This window comes from Sinohyriopsis cumingii, chromosome 7 (genome assembly GCF_028554795.1).
Source record: "Sinohyriopsis cumingii isolate HCF-2022 chromosome 7, ASM2855479v2, whole genome shotgun sequence".
Lineage (NCBI taxonomy): Eukaryota > Metazoa > Mollusca > Bivalvia > Unionida > Unionidae > Sinohyriopsis > Sinohyriopsis cumingii.
This window is the reverse complement of record NC_142967.1, coordinates 40,952,765-40,971,542: the sequence shown is the minus strand read 5'-3', so window position 1 is coordinate 40,971,542 and position 18,778 is coordinate 40,952,765. Positions and strand designations below refer to the sequence as shown.

Below are 18,778 nucleotides of genomic sequence, written 5' to 3'. Positions count from 1 at the left end.
GTACATGTCATTGGCCGATATACAGTTGATTAAGAGGTAACGGTATACTACCACAAACAAACATTTTCAAGTCCATTGTCCCGGTTACCATCTTCTGTCACTTCATCCTCTTTGGTGAGTTTAATATTAAATCTGAAATCTTGTGAGACAACATATATACAATGTGCAATGAACTGTTTGCATCTGAAATTCAAGTGGTATTCTAGACTTCATTCATTATACAATATATTGTACAGCTTCAGCAACCTCTGTACTCAACTTTCCGAATTTTTTTTATTCATGATGCCCTTGTTCAATCCTGTTTTTTTCTCAACGATGCAGGCAACCATAAATCTTTGTATGCCATAAAATATTGCATTCGTTGAGTTTGTTGAGGTCTGAAAAATGTTAATTGTTGACTTAGTGTTGTATCTTTTTCCATTTTTCTCTATACTTAAAAGTTCACTTGGACCTAACCATATTATCTTTGTAAACATTGTTTCACTTCACAGAGAATTCACACGTTACAAACATGTAAAAATCATTATGTTGCCATTATCCCTTTATCCCTGATTTAAATACTCAGTCTGTTAATCGAATCCCTCATGAATTGTTTATAATAACCAATAATATTAGTATGAAACAAAGTAAAGTGACAACTCCATTTACACGTTTTAACCTTACGATGGATGATTTGAATATTTCATCATATTTCAAAATCTTTTTATGAATCAATGTTTTCTTGGCAGCTTTTGAAAAATTATGATGACTGTTGTGCCCAATTCGGTGAAGTTTAGTGGGGCAACTTTACCAGTAGCTAATCCAAAGAAACAACATATAGCTGTTGAAACACCTAAACAGCCTTAGCTGTTCCATGTCTGCTTCTAACCATTTGAAAGCTTTGTATAACGATTGTGTGTTGGGTATTTATTGGGGGGAGGATATTTTACAAAAGATTCTGTACTGTTTATGTCCTTAAGAAAATCTTTTTCATCTATGTTACTGTTTGCAAGCATAAACGCTCTGTGGCAAGGCCTGCTCCAGAAATGCAATGATCCTGTGTTGCTCTTTTGTTCATCTTACACGCTATTTATCTAATAACAAAATCTATAATATTGTCAGGTAAATGTCCATTGGCTATCAGGTAGTCTATGGTGAATTTGACAAAAGGATTTGGAATGATCATCTTAAAAAAGCTATTCATTATCAATTTATTTATTTCCACATCATTAACTGTTGATTTGTTCAAGTGAATATGTTCACACTTTAATCAATTAGTGCTTATGGCAGGTAGAGGCAAGCGTAGTTTGAATGACAAGCATCCGGTCAAATGCATAAGTCTACTGGTTATTTCTTTTTAACTCACATTTACTATTGCTGAGATCAATTCCTGTTTAAAGTTTTCTCTTATTTATCTGCAATCAATCCCATTCTTATACTTTTGTGACTTATCTATTTTTTGGTACTGAAATAACTTAAATATGGATGTAGGTGGTTACCACGTTGAACTGCAAGAAGTTTGAAAATCCTGTGAATGAAGATAATGTGGTGGCTATAAATGTGGATTTTACTGACAGTCTAGTACTTTTAGTGCAGCAGTATTTCAATTAAATGGAAGTTTGCAAATCGTTTAACTGAGACTCATCGATGACTAAAAGGAACGGATAAAAGTGGGACTTAAAATAAATAATGATCAGTAAGAATATATTAACAGTTATGGGAAAATATATGCAAGAACTCGGTATTATGTAATCCTGATTTCAAGTTGCATGGAAAGGTGACATTAGAGAAATGTTGGCTCCTAGAACCATGTCCGATAACATAAAGATAGGGTTTTGTTTAACAATATCGTGTTGGACAAGGTGGGATAAGAAATTGACGTCACCCAGTGAGGAATCTGTTGATAATGAGACACAATCAAAATATACTACTGAACTCATCAGTTTCCATCAGGCAACAAACAGAGGTGCCTGAGATCATCGTGATGTGAACAGATGACAAAAACGAACCATTTGATAAACAGGCCAGGGAGGCAGAAACCAGCTTTACTTAAAGAAGTGAATAGGATCATTCTGTACTCAGAAGCAAAGAGACATAAGAGGTAATGCAAATACTGTATAAGTGGTCAACTCTGAAGTAGAGTTTATGAAACTTGGTGTTCAAACGTATGAAAAACACACTGAAAAATTTGGTATAAACGACAGGGAGGAAACAGACCCTAACTATGTGGCTCATTACATGAATAATTGTAAAGAGTTGGAAACGCAAAGGCCCAATTAGCTGGACATTTAAAGCAAATGTAGAGCAATTTCGGACAAACTGCTGGAAAATCAATTCAGGAGGTATGAATAAAATACCACCAGGCGATCGGCTGAATAGGTATTGAAAGAAATGGGTGCAACGATATCTGCTTCCATGTTCAGCCATACCCACCAACCCAACCTTTTCCAGATAAATCATATTTTGACATGATCTAAAAGGGATCTAACAATTTAGCCAATTATTTTTTGAGTTGGCAAAGAAAGCAGCATCAGTGTTTCCTGGAATTGATGGTAGTGTGATAGACTGGCTATTCAATATTGCTGGACAAATTGTTTCATTTGCTCGCTGAATACATTACTTCTTTTGTCATCAGTGGGTTTGTTACTCTCATATTTGGCAAAAGGTGCAAACAAAGCAAGTACAAGATTTAGAGGTAATTCAATTATTTCGAATAGCAGACTATATCAGTTCCATCAACCGTGACCATCAACATTAATGATAGCTTGTTTATTTTATGAATTTATTTTATGAGACTCTTCTTTTGGCGGAGTCTTTAATTCGCCATGGGTCATCGAGTCCGAGACAACTTATGAATGTGGAACATTTGTAATAGACCTGGTAGTAGAAATATCATCATCATAGTCATTTATATACATAAGTGTTACCCACTTTGTCTTCATGTTTGTCCTATACAGTATAGTGTTTTACTGTTATTAATTGTTGATCAGCTTTTATAATACCTCCTTTGGTATTCACAATATTAATGGTAGGGTTATATTCCGATTTAAACGACCTACTGGATTTCAGCAAAATTAAGTGGTGGAATTTCAAAATTGTTGCGTATCAAATTAATTTGTTTTAAATCGAAGTTATTGTTAATAAATTTTAATGCATCCTCATCAGATAAGGATATTTTGCATTCAGACAACATTTTTCGCATTTGGAAGTAAACGTGAAATTTGTAAACTGAAATGACCAACTCAAAAACATTTATGTCACTTACATGTATGAAATCCCACAACTAGATGCCGCCATCTACACAATCAGTTTAGTTGACTTTGACAACATGTCATGTCACACAGTGTTCTGTTGCTTTTCACTGCCTCATCGCCGTCAAATTTTATAGTGTACTTTTGAAAACTGTTCAATTTCCAGTGTAGAAAACGTTTATCTCATTAAACTCATTTCCTATGTTTACATCGTGAAGGTGAGTTAAGCAATTAGGTACATTAAAATGTGTTGCAGGACATGTGTATGGTACTGAACTAGTAAGTACTTTCAATCTGGACTCCATTTATTCTAGGATAAAGAGTCTTGTCATCTGTAACTGAGCTTCCATTCATCCAAATCATGTACAAGAAATGTCTCAAATTAGCTGATTTTTTTATTAATTTTATCGTACTTCTTTGTGATTGCATAGTGGACTCTTTGTTTGTGTGACTTGGTCTTTGAATGAAATTTAAAGCAGATAAATGTCCTCGTGACTGCGCCAGTATCTATGCGATTTTCATAGCCATTTATTTTGTTCGCATTCTTGCACACCAATTTTTAGGCTTTAGCACTACTTTGACTGTTTCTTGCTAATGTTATTTGAAACAGCCTCATATGTTTCCATTTTAATTCTTTTCGTTTACTTTTGAAATGTCATGTATTACCCAGCTAACAGTTTAGTCGCCTTATCAAATTTTTTATGTGTACCATTTTTTCTGTTTTTTGGATGTAGTTGTTTCCCTCTGATCTCGTGATCAAAACAAATTCTCATGACGTGCATGTTTGAAGTCATTCCAATGCATTGTGTTTACTACATCTGTCGCATTAAAAAGCTATGTTTTTCAAAAAGTCGAAGGTTTCATAATCTTTGATGCTCAGTCATACGAGATTTCGCAATACTGTTCTAACCATATATATCTTCGCTGTCACTTTTCACTCCATACTACAATAAATTCTAACTAATTGTTTCTGTGATCATTGGTGCGTATATATTTAGAAAAGGTAGATCCATCATTCAAACGAAAAGTTGATGTTTCGATGTTATAAATCAATAATAATGACTGATTCTCCTATCTTTCAATTATGTGTATTATATGCGCTCGGCGATGTAAAACAGGCGTTATGCACCATTGTATGTATCGCAAGAGGCGCCTGATATAGAAACCGCTTTGGTTGAATGGTTAGCGTGCCGGACTCCGACCGAAAGGGTGCGGATTTGAATCCTACCATTCGATCATCCTGAGTCGCCCACCATGGTGCATCATTTGGAAAACAATGTAATCTAATTGCTTCGGTACTAATTAATCAACTTCTTACCTGTGTTGATGTACGGTCAAACACCAAACCAAAGGAGAATTAAGTCTCAGCGATTATTCTTCGTCTTCTTTGTCTCTATTATTATCATTATTATTATAAATTATTATTATTATTATTATTATTATTATTATTATAAATTATTATTATTATTATTATTATTATTATTATTATTATTATTATTATAAATTATTATTATTATTATTATTATTATTATTATTATAAATTATTATTATTATTATTATTATTATTATAAATTATTATTATTATTATTATTATTATTATTATCAATTATTATCATTATTATTATTATTATCATTATTATTATAGCAGATGATATTGTCATTTTAATTCATATATGAGCATGTTACATGTGTCTATGAGATGTTAGATATGGTGTGTATTAAAATGTACATTTATTGCTTTTTATGTAGATACATATTTTGACATAAACGTCTCTGACAGCTATATATAGAGTGGTTAATGTATCTTTTATTTAGTCTTCGATTAATGTATACATATGAGAGTACATGAAGTTAGTCTCCAATCAACTCTATCTCCTTCTCTCTCTTTCCGTCTGTCTGTCTATCATAATGTTCAACCCCTAATTCCACTAATTTCTTCCTCAAATACAGTTTTGAATATCTTTCTTATTTGTATTGCTATTATTTTTACATAATATTTGACGAACTCCAGGGAATAAACCCCAGATATAAAACTGAAATCTCCTTAAAAGGGTCTTGCCTCATCTTTGAGGAGATTTTAATAATTTTCTTAAATTTGAGGAATTTCTCAAACATTTCTTGTCAAGAATAAAAAGATTTTCATGTGTTAAATTTTTTAATTAAAAAACAATTTGTGCACCTTTCCTTTGAGACTTTTAGTGAAACCAGATCCTAGTTTACACGTAGGTTACAACCAGGATAATTTTTAGATGAAACTTATTACAAACGAAGGTGACCATGTTTCTTCTGAAAGGATAGGTTTTATTTTGTACAGTTCGGATAACTCGAACTGGATACATATGTGATCATTTCTGCTAACTCGAAAAGGATATAAATGTGATCATTCCTAATAACTAAAAAAGGATATAAATGGCATAATTTTTTATAACTCAAAGCGGATACAAATATGGTTATTTTGAAGAACTCAAAGAAGGTACAGTTGTGATCATTTCATATAAATAGAGTAGCAGTAATTAAGATGAGGACATTTTTAAAAAACTGTAATGTTGCCTTTCAAATATTAAATTACTAGTCTAATATACAGAACGAAGCTGTTATCAATGTGCGCGGTGTGCGACATTGGAAACTTTTAAAAGGAACTTCTTGAAATATGGAGAGAAAGAATAAAGCACACCGCAGAGCTGCCTGGCCGATTTTGCAAAGAAATCTTACATTAGTCTGTATTTATCAAAGACAATTTGCATTTAGATGAAATCAATAAAGAAATCGATAGAAACAGACAAAAATCTAATGGCAGATACTTTTGGTTTTTTATTTTCCCTTATCTATCTCTCAGTTATCATGATTTTTTAATTTCAAAACTCAGCAGTAAATGTAGAAATCCACAATGAAAAAATGTGGCACTAAAACTGTGATATTAAATATTAGAAAAATGTATATGTTCTTTTGGGATTATCTACCTGTACACCCGTAATTGAATAATGCGGAAACATCCATACATCTGGTCGGTCCGACATTAGAACTGCAGTCCAAATACATTGGTTGTCTTGGCATGTTTTCAACGGCATTTTTATCACTTTATTTGACCATTTGTTGCAGACGTAATAGGATTTAAGTGCCTTTACCAAGAACACGTTGAGGCAGCCTAGGCTAGGAATGATTTTAATTTCATTTAAAAGGCAACTATAAACTATACTTGGAAAGTTCATTTGGTCTTTAATTATACTAGATTCCCTTTAAATTCATTTGGTTTAAATTATAGTGGATACCCATTAAATTCATTTGGTGTTAAATTATAATGGATGCTCATTAAATTCATTTGGTGTTAAATTATAGTGGACACTCATTAAATTCATTTGGTGTTTAATTATGGTAGAAATAATCTGAATATTATGGGTATTTACTGACAAATGGAATATTGAAAATCATTTTCTTAATTACTGTTTTCCAAATTTCATGCTTTGCGAAATTCAAAGGAATCTTTTATCTGTATACCATTTTCTTCAGACATGATGTAAACAAGTCTTAAGAGAATCCCATAAACCAGTTTATCAGATTTTATTTACAATGAAAATTGCAAAAAAAGCAAGCTAGTAAACAAGAAATATATCAAGTTCGGTTTGTCATATTATAATCAATCAACATATCCACGGTAAAAGTAAATGCTGATTGGATAGGTCTACGATATGGATTATAGTGTTCATAGAAGTAGATTTTTATCGAGTTTGCATTTGAAACGCATGATCGCGCATAAAGACTATACAATATGTCTATTTTGATTGTTTCACTGGTAAATGTACTTATGTATGCAAATACGTCATTCGAACATGATCTGTCATCTGGAATAGTATGACGTTAAAGAAAAGTCATTTTTTATGTTCCTAGTTTTCCAGAGGTCATGGTCTATCAACCTCGCAACTGCTTTATATCAATCGCCTCAATGATTAATTGCTCAGAAGCAGAACAAAGATAAAGTTCGGGCTATATTAAAAGAGCGTCACACGCTGTACATTGGTTACTGAACTTTGTTTCGATACCAGTACGTAAGTACTATGGTTCTTTTTATTTTCATCGCCAAAATGGATACGAAATATAATTATTGATTTATTTTTCACTTAATTAGTTATTGTGTATTCCGATCAAATGAAATTGCATGATGCTTTTAAGTGACACAGTCTTAAACTTGCAAGTCTAGTACCAAGAGAATTGTTTAAAAACAAAAACACAAGAAACACATCATTACGTTCTCATGTAGTGCCCATTGAATCTGAGAAAAAAATGTTAAGATCTTTTCTTTTATCTGGCGGCCTGGAGTGGAAGGAAGTAAATGTTACTACAAGATATTTGGGAAGGACGAGCATGGTCCATCATATTGATCCGTATTTCCTATAACTACATTTGAATAAGATGGGCAATGTGTTCTGAGTAAAATATGAGGTGCATCTTTCATATGGTAAACTGTGTTGACAGTTGTAAGAAAACCGAAATGCCCTTCATATGAAGACATCTTAGAATAAATAAACACAAAAAGCAAATAATATTATAACAATTGAACTGAAATATGTTAAAAATCGTTTTCTTATAATAAATTAGCAAGCATCTTTAACAGATTTGATATTTTCCTTTTCTTTTTGTTCCACGAATTTATAAGATCTACTGAGACCTGAAATGTAATGATAATTATACTCTTAAAAGAACAACGAATCATTACCAGAGCATTTCAATTATGGAAGGTTGCAGTGTTGAGGATCATACTGCGCGACATATGCTTTCTTTGTACCTATAAATGTGATATACTCTTTGTGTTATGCCTATATTGCCCGACATACGCTTTCTTTGTACATATATTGCTCTACATGCTCTTTCTGTGTACGTGTCTTTCCAGATATAGCCTTTACCTGTATCTATATTGTCTTATATAATCTTTCTGTGCAAGTATATTGCCCGACATCCTCTTTAGATATACAACGGAAAGTCATTCGTAGAATTCTTTTCTTTACTTGCGACATATGTAAGCGTAACAAGCTTGCGTATCTTTTTACTTCATTTTTTTTTAATTATTTGCCTCTATTTACAGATTAGGAAATAGCCTGCCATGAAATACCAAGCTTTATCCATTTTGTGCTTCCTGATACTCTGCATGGAGTTTTCACAAGCTGTTCGTCCTTGGTACCCACCAAGTATCAAGAGTAAGCATCTGATTTTACACTTGTAGTTTTCACTCGGCCTTAAGGTGGTACTCTTCCCTCAGCCTTAAGGTGGTACTCTTCCCTCAGCCTTAAGGTGATACTCTTCACTCGGCCTTAAGGTGGTACTCTTCCCTCAGCCTTAAGGTGGTACTCTTCATTCAGCCTTAAGGTGGTACTCTTCACTCGGCCTTAAGGTGGTACTCTTCCCTCAGCCTTAAGGTGGTACTCTTCACTCAGCCTTAAGGTGATACTCTTCCCTCTGCCTTAAGGTGGTACTCTTTACTCGGCCTTAAGGTAGACGACAACGAACAAAGCTAACAATGTTAACTAAATCAAATATTAACCGTGATTTCTATGACTCTCAAGGCAGTATAGAACGTTCATCCTTAACCGTTCTATATTTTGTTGAAATAAAAAGTTTCATAATATATGTACTATATTCTTGTGTTAAATTAATTATTGTTGAGTCACTACTTGAGAACAGGGCAAATTAATTGTTTCTATATACTTTTTCAAGTAAATCTCTCCGATCACTGAATTTTGTGCAACAGCAGGGTTGTCTTTGATGTTCTCATCAAATGTGTCAGTATCGTACAAGAATTAGTCAACTAGAAGTACCTCTTGTTCACGAATGAATATGGTGAAATAGAAATAAAGATTGCGACCATCTAACCTCCTTACTTCTATTGCGTCGGGAAAACCCTTGTTTACACTTTGGTCAGTATCACAGGCCAACAACCAAGGTGATCTAAACGTTTGACCAATGACTAAATTGAAACATGTACCAGGACAAAGCACAAACAAAACATGTCCTGAATTAAAAGTCCATACCAATTGGAGGCGATCGATCTTGGAAGAATAAAATAAAAATAAAAGCAAAAAATACGGATTGGGTATTGACCAAGTAAAATTTTAGCAGCCTGTGTAAAGTTGAAGTCTAAACCTAAAGGATTTTGGGGTTGGAGGTGAACGCTGCAAATAAACCATTTTTATAGTTTATTAACTAAATAATCTACATGTCAGTGCTAATAAACTTTATTGTGATTTTCATCGACAGCATTATCTTGAAAGAGATCTCCGAGTCACTGATATAAAATGACTGCCTTCAGATATGAGTGGTATTGCTAGCAAACGTCTGTATTTAAAGAGAAGACTTCATGTTATTTGCTGTTTTCCGGTGAGAAGTTTTCGCATACTTTAATATTGTATCTTATATATATATATATATATATATATATATATATATATATATATATATATATATATATATATATATATATATATATATATATATATATATCTGTGTGTGTGTGACAGGTGATTTTCTTGATCATATCCTTAAAGGTATTCACTGAGAACTCCAAACTCATGTCAAAATCATATCTTTAAAGTTACAGATTGAGAATTCCAAACTCGTGTCAAAATCATATCTTTAAAGTTACAGATTGAGAACTCCAAACTCGTGTCAAAATCATATCTTTAAAGTTACAGATTGAGAACTCCAAACCCGTGTCAAAATCATATCTTTAAAGTTACACATTGAGAACTATAAGCTCGGATTAGATTATGTCCTTTAAGTTAAAGATTTGCAAATCCAAACTGGTATTGCATTATGTCCATTAAGTTACACATTGAGAACTCCAAATTCATATTACATCGCTTCCTTAAACTTACACATTTAAAACTTCAAACCCGTAATACATCGCGTCCTTAAAGTTACATACTGAGAAATCCAATCTCTATTACATCTTTCTGTTGCTTCATCTGTATAAATCACTTTGGATGGTATTTTCAGTGAGCCCTACAATGTCTCAGAGATAGCATGAAATAATATTGTCAACTTATCATCGTACTAACTGATGCAGACCATTCAGTTGCATTGTATACACTTACAAGCATTGGTAATTGTAAACTGCATTGAGATGATGTTACTATGCACGATACCCTTGAAAACATAAAGGTACTACGCTCTAATAGCTTAATCTGTTTTCATGTGCAAATCCATTTGGTTCCTTGCTATTTCGTGGATTGGATTTCATATTATATATTCATTTCTCATGCTAATTCACAATATGTCTGCCAAAAATTAACCCGTGAGGATACGTTTGGGTAGTAATTTATCACGAGCTGACTACTAATAGAGCAACTGTCTAGATACTGTATTACTGAACATATCTTTGTAAATTCGTGCTGTTGTAACTCCATCTATTTTCCTACAGGATGTTTCAAGCCACCAGTTACTGGGCCGTGTCGTGCTGCTTTCTAGCGTTGGTATTACAACTCCCTTACAGGCAGATGTGAGCAGTTCTTGTATGGAGGGTGCGCAGGCAACGACAACAATTTTCAGTCCAGTTGGCAATGCTATAATGCATGTGGCTTCTTAGGCGTTTCAGGACAATAGCAGTTCAACTTGTAATGGTCTTTTTAAGGACCACAATACTTAAACTTGTAATGGACTTTTTTGTACCATAGTAGTTAAACTTGCAACAGCCTTTTTCAGGACCATAAAGGCAAAACCTTGCAATTAACTTTTTTACGACCATAGTAATTAAACCTGTGATACACGTTTTGCAAAATAAAGTAGCATTAAATGCACCGTCTAACTGTCGTTTTCTTTCCTATTGCAAAAGTTATTGAATTTGGACATATATATATATATATATATATATATATATATATATATATATATATATATATATATATATATATATATAGCTAATTAGATTGCAGGAAAGACGTTAATTAAACACCAGCAATAAACAGGTGAGGATAAAATTAACGAGTAATCTTTGATATTAGAGATTGGTGTCTATTGAAGTATTCGTATTTGATACAAAAGTCCTGGTAACTGCCACTTCTTTATTTTTATATTTCCACTTTAACATCAAACATTGCTTGTATAACTTATAAATTAGTCCATTTTAATTATTAACTTGATTTTGATCTTAACATATCCGACACTGACAATACGAAAGGAAGGTTCGTTCGTCTGCAGAGCGATTGTTGTTGAAGCAAAATGATCCCAGTTATAACTTGGAGTCTTCTTTCTTAAATTCTCATTTTAGAAAAAAACGGAGAGGAGAGATTTATGTTACAACTTGATGTCTTCTTTCTTGGATTCGCATAAAATAGAGGGAAGGGGAGATATCTGTTACAACTTGATGTTTTCTTTCTTGGTTTCCTCATAATGCATGCGTTCATTATCTAAATATGATGTGGCTATGAGCTGATGACGTGATGAATAAACGTGTGTGTGTGTGAGAGAGAGAGAGAGAGAGAGAGAGAGAGATTTGGATTTTTAACGTAGTTTCAACAATTTTTCGGTCAGTTTTTAGTGATGTCTAGCACTGGGGCATCATGCTGCAGACATGTAGCATCATGTTCCACCTAGTCACATCCTGACAGCAGGCCGACAATTCCTAACACTAACCTCTTAAGGCTGGGCGCCTAGCGAGGCAGTTGTTAGTACCATTTGTAGAAGTTTTTGGTATGACTCGGCCGGGGTTCGAACCCGCGGCCTTCCGCATCAGAGGCGGACACTCTAACCACTTGGCCACTACGGAAATATATAGAGGATCTCAAATGAGTAATGATTTAATACTGAATATCTGAAACAAGTTAATAATTTTCAAATTTTGCCAGCATTAGCTCGCAAAAGCTGGACAGTATTCAACGAATTTCATAAATTCATTATTAAACCATTACCTATTTAAGATTATATCTGTCACATAGGTTTTATTGTCATGGAAATAGTTTAAAGAGCAGCAGAAATAATTTTGTTTATTCTTGTCGACGCTGCAACTTTCAATTGTTACCCGTGAAAAGAATAGTCCCAGATGCTAGCTGAATATATAATGCGCAGTATATAACCAGTAAAATTTAAAAATATATATTTTTACAAATTATAATTCAAAGTGCAACTGACCTTTCAAATCGACAGAAATTTAACATAGACGTAATTTATCAACACTGGATCTCTGATGGAAGTTCCTGTGTTATGTCACATGATTCAATCAGATCAGGTTAGACGCGCCATTTCCATCGAGTTCGATGAGAATGTTTACAATGTTTCCACATAGAGTGTGATATTTCCACTACTATTGATGCAGTATTGTATATGGTAGAAAACGTTGCATTCCAGTTGTTGGATATCCATATAAAGGGGATGGGATGAGTAATGCATGCAGAAATTATATTAGATCTTGACTGAAATTGTTGAGAGCAATAATTATAGATTTGTGACCAGATATTTACATCGATTTGGAAGAATGCTGTGGTTAGATAACTTTCTGTCAGTGGAGAGACTGGCATTTGTCGACATTCTTCACGAAACAGAAGTGAGTTTATTTACTCCTGTAGATTAACTTTTAAACTACGCTTGTCAAAGATGTGGAGTGCCTGTTACAGGTTTGCTCCCATCCCCGTACTCTTTTCAGTGAACGATACCCTTAATTTCGTTTGTAACGACCTCCTTTGAGATATACTGGCCATATTCCGACAGACGTAGCCTTTTTCTTCCACCAATGCTACTTGTGCAATCGGTTCAAAAGAAGGCCGATAAATGTTGATAGTAATAGTAAAATGAAAGTTCCAGAAGGTTCGGCAAGGAAAATGTCCACTATCGCAGCCAATCAGGATATTGCGCAAAATTGCGCGGGCTTATTTGGACCAATCAGATTCACATAAAGTAATATCTTAACATGTTGATATATCAAACATATTAAACTGCACAAACTATCTGTAACGCTTAAGAACTACCTGTTAAATTGCAACTGTCAGTGGATTCTAGACAGATGGATTTGCTTTTTAGATGTGAATCACTACAAAATTGTTGATACGCTGAGAATTTCGGAGCGTAGCAACAATCTGTAATTCTCGTTCTACCTCTCTCTCTCTCTCTCTCTCTCTCTCTCTCTCTCTATATATATATATATATATATATATATATATATATATATATATATATATATATATATATATATATATATATATATATTAAATAAAAATGCATGACACGTTCTGCACATTTACTCCCAATGAATGTATAATGGAATAGTTGTCAAAATAATGCAAGGTGTATCTGATAGAGATTTCAATTCCAATAATTACTCGGAGCTATCTCCCCTTGGGCGATGGGACATAATGACATGGAAGCTTTACTTAAAGTTTGTGACTGAATCGTGAACCTGGCTGTGAATCCATAATAATCATTTACTACAGAGGTCTCAGCCACTGACAGTAGTCCAGGATTCGATTTTATTTCTGTTTTGTTTATAAAATGTCAACATCGAAACTATTGCACTATCTCTCAAGACAAGAACTCTTGAAGAAAAGTGTTGTTTGGAAACAAAACCTTCAATTTTTCATGCTGGGCTAAAAATAGAAAAGTAATTAAAACTCGAAACAGAAGAAATTAAGAAAAGTTAATTTTAAGAGACCTGTTAACATAAAGAATATCTATCAGCTGGCATTGAATAAAGAAAGGATGATGAAATAAATTATTTTAAAGGAAAAGTAATTGCTTCACGTAAACGCGAGGAATTTTGAGCAATCATTTGTCTTTGTGACTTGCAAGATTTTATGGATTCTGGTGGGAATGCTTGATTGACTTTAATGCAAAGTAATGACACGGATATTATCAAAATAAGTAAAATATGCAGTGTATATACTGTATATCCAACATATCAATGAAAAATAATAAATATAATTTAGGATACAATAACCTGGGGATGGGCGGGGGGAGTAATAAATATCCTATACGGTATAAGAAAATGGGGGGGGGGATAAATAAATATCATATATGATGCAATGACTTTGGGTGGGTAGGGGAAAATTAAATAAATGTCATATATGATGCAATGACTGCGGGTGGGCAGGGAAAAAACACCCAAATATCCTATATGATGCAATGGATGGCGGCTGTGTGAAGGGGGGGGGGGCATGTTATATATATATATATATATATATATATATATATATATATATATATATATATATATATATATATATATATATATATATAGTACAAGTTTGTCGACAAAGACGTAAAAAAAAATGGAAAAAAATAAAATAAAATGAAAATTGGACCCAATGGACTAATGGATCATCATCTAAAGTTTTTTTAATACTCAAATATATGAATCAACACGCAATGTTTCACCGTGTTTTTTGCATTCTACACCTTTTGGGCAACGACGTTACAATCTCAGCTTCGTTTTCGATACGTTTCGAGCGCAGGAGACATGACCGAGGATACTATGATTGCATATCCTGAAAAAAGTCTATTGTGTGTACAAGATTGGGAACTAAACGAATGATACGTTCTGGCCTTGCAGGCGAACCGTCAATAATTTCTGAAATGTATAAATTTTAACATAAGGATTTATAGGTTTGCTAATGTTAAGCGAATTTGGTTCTCTTGATCTTTTCCCCAGTATTATAATCAAATTCTTAGATGTAGACATTGACTGTTTGACAGAGAGTTTCGAAAATTTGGGATGGGATGAAGAAATACTCATCATTTTACGTCATATATTCTTACAAAAAACAAAAACACGACGCTGACAAGTTCGTACGTACCACTGCACCAACGCTATACAGATAAATAGAGAAACTCACGACTTTAAATTAAATTAAATTGATTTTCTGTCCCTATTTTTAATTTAGGACTTTTTACATATGTTAATTAAAAATGTCAGAATTTTTGAAAATTTTGATGATACTAATATTTTTCGAGCGGTCAAACTTGTGCGATTCGTGATACTTTTTTAAGTTGGTTAACAAAGCTACCCAGCACCCAATGTTTGTTGTAGGGAAAAGAAATGAGTGAACGTTACCCACGTACATCCACTCATTTCCAAAGTAAACAGGTGTATTTAAAATTTTTCAGGATATAATTAGAATGAGCCAAAAACGCGCATGTATTTTAAAAAGTTTGAGTAAGTATAATAATGTGGTGTATCATGCAAGGAATTTGTTTACTATTTGCTTCACTATATATATATATATATATATATATATATATATATATATATATATATATATATATATATATATATATATATCTATAAACACACACAAACACATATGGGTCTATTTCAGACCTTGGTTTGCCCACTCCTGGTCTATTTTAACCGATGCTACATCGAGGCTGCGTTTGTGTTTTGTTTTGTTTTTTGTTTTGTTTTTTGTTGTTGTTTAGTTTCATATATTATTTCTTATGAGAATAAAGGGAACGAATGCTGATAAATGTCGTGACAGAAGGTTTATATTGCACTGCAAGTCAGCAAAAACAAAACCTAAATATGATAAATGAATAAAACCAACCTCATCAAAATGATAGATACGTATCGTATCCATCTACATTCCCTCCACTCTATCATTACTGTATTAATTACTCGTGAATGACATCATAAAAAGTAGCAGTAAAATTCCACTCCAGGACTGTTTAAAACTAATGCAGTTGATTTAAAGTGTGCACTCGCTGAAAGAGGTCTGGTTTTGGAAATAACATGTAACAAATGACAACTGGTACAAGAAAGGCATTAATTTGCAATAAATGAGATCATAATTTACCACAGTACATGTAAAACAGGTGAAAGGAAAATGACAAAATTTGCGACTCACCTGCAGCAATGATGAATTTGTTTGTCAATGTCTTTACATGTTACAATAACTTTTCAGATAATTGTCAAATACAATTATCCTGCCCAACTTACAACCAGTGGGTTGAGGATCCAATTCCTGTACAGACCAGCCGGGGGCATCTATCGTGGTTATATATCTGTGTACAATAATCAAAGCAGATAAAAACATGAATTCAACAGTTGCATTATTTTTTGTCTTTTATGAAGGAAACAAAGTCAGAGGTTTTATAGTTGATCAATGTGTCCATGACACTGGTGTATCAGTTCAAATATAAGAAGTAGAAAGAACTAATGAAAATAATGTGAAGTATTCACAACAGTTATGTGTTATATAGTAATCCAAAATCAAATGTAAAATCAATAAAATCAGCACCAGAAGATATAACTTCTTATAAACAAATGGTAAAAGACTGTTAGAACCGTATGTACTCGCTTACAAGACTAGTCCAACTGAAAACCACTGAGACACAGATCTGCCGTCGCATAATGTGCCAGCAGATCTGGTTCTGTGCTGTTTGTTAGGAGTAATCATTAAAACAAACAACATAAACCCTCATCTGCAGGAGCTATATGATATATCGAATCAGGACCTTTGCAATCTGACTCGATTTATAAGCGAGTACATACGATAATCAATTAAGCTGGAGAGCCTTTTTCGGATAACGTAAGACAAAATGGGTATTAATAGCCCTTATGTCATCCTAATCATGGAGTTGAGTGCTGGAAATCCAGTATAGTCAAGGTTGTATCAATAAAAAGGTCAATAATACATTTAACTGGCATTCAAAAGTTCTTCATAAAATTATACTTTGCAAATAAAAGTTAGCATGATGGGCAATCAATCGACAATACATTTCTACATGATAAAGTAGAAATCTGAAAATAGACCCATTTTACAATTTGTTTGTTAGACGAGTTGCCATTCCCGATATTAGTCACTTAAAATCAACACGTAACTTTCACTGCTGGGTGTAGGTTGTTTACGTTGACCATGAAGTGAAGACTGGCGTTGGAAGTAGTTGTTCAAGTTTGAGAGAAATGGGTGTTTCCTATTTAAATGAACTGTGCCATCGATAATTTTAATCAAATAAATAGTTTCTAGGCAAACAAGATTTGCCAGAAGAGAACAACTTTATGTTGAAACTGCATGGCCTACTCTAGCAGAGAGACAAAACACAAAAAAATCTCTGCACTTTTTATAAAACTTATCAGCAACCAGTCTCTGGATTATGTGATTGATTTACACCCAACTTGTTCACGAGACACAGTGCCTTATAATCGGAGAAACTCAATAACAATGTAAAAGCTCTTTCTTTAAATAAAATCTCATTTCCAAAAACGTTTCAACTCATGCAACAATCTGCCACAATCCGCAAGAAATAGTTAAACTATACTAACCTTTAAAACAGAAACTACTCTTTAATAAACATTCCTACTCTGGAGACTTAACTTCTAACCACTCTTAACTACTGTCATCAACATCAAATACTTTTCTATCTCCACATGCTCCAAAACCAGGGCTGACTTGGAAAATAAATATGAATATTTTCTCGACCTCAACCAGTGCACAGTTTTCTTATTTTCGTCTTTGTTTAGTCTGCATAAAATTCCATTTCAAATTACGAATTTACATTTGTAACAATTAGGAAAATTTTGAAACAAAAGATGTATACTTTAAACTTAAATAACAAACATATTCTTTAAGTTTACGATTTTACTGATTTCTTAAGTAAAAATATCATAAACTACCATCACTAAAGTGTCATTTTTCATACCAATTTTCCAGTTTGCTGAACATAATAATGTACAACAGGATTGAAATTCATGACTGTTTGCTCTTTTAAATTTACAATTACGTAACTATTATTTGCATCAAGTTTTAGGTAACATAACATTAAATAGTAGGAATAATTTTTGAAAAAAAATGTATATTTTACGATCCCATCTCGCATAGCGATTTCCAATTTTGCGTAAAAACATTACATGAAAAAAGTATAAATTTAAAAAAAAATATCTAGCATTATTTTAATAAACAATACATTCTTTCATTTAAATTTAGGCAATACATTCTTTTATTTAATTTTTTCTCTAGAGTTTTGATAGCAACTCATATACAAGGCATTTATATTTTGCACAAAATGTATTTATAATCTATATATCATGAAAGGTCACAATATTTTTAATGTTTCTTTTTTAAAAAAAGATAAATAATTCAAGAAAATTATGTTCAATAATTCTGAATTAAGAGTTATTTCGCAAATGTAATAAAAATGGGAAATAATTCCGTTTTGCAAAAAGCTGTTCTTTTTAGCTCCATTTCTTAAAATAAACCACATTATACATTAAAAACCTGCTCTTATTACAAATAATTCATTGTCGTGACACTATTTAGATGCTTTAAAATAAAGGCTGAATATGAAATGATTTTCACAAAACTTTCTAGGTTTTTGCACTGTATATATAGCCTTCCAAAATTTGAAGCTGTATGCTTTGTGTTTTCACTAGATATATGACATATATAAAGACATGCTTGATGCATACATGTATATTTTTTCCTAGCATAAATAAGGCCAGAATATAATATCAATCTCCCAGGAGTGAGCAACTCGTTTTGGAGTTTCGAGATTTTGCGAGATAACGCGAGATCATTATTTTCAAGCATTGTGAAACTGGCCTATAAAATGCATTCAAGGTCTCAAAAAGGTGAATACAT

At 32.9% G+C, this 18,778-nt stretch overlaps 1 pseudogene across 1 annotated transcript in view; it reads left to right on the top strand.

Annotated features, from left to right (window-relative positions):
- Window positions 1-11,027, top strand: part of LOC149795088 (papilin-like) — a 98,309-nt pseudogene extending 87,282 nt beyond the window's left edge. The window contains exons 8-9 of the transcript XR_016422040.1: window positions 8,320-8,419; window positions 10,639-11,027. The product of XR_016422040.1 is annotated as a papilin-like (transcript). The remainder of the gene's footprint in view (window positions 1-8,319; window positions 8,420-10,638) is intronic.
- Window positions 11,028-18,778: the final 7,751 nt, after the last annotated feature.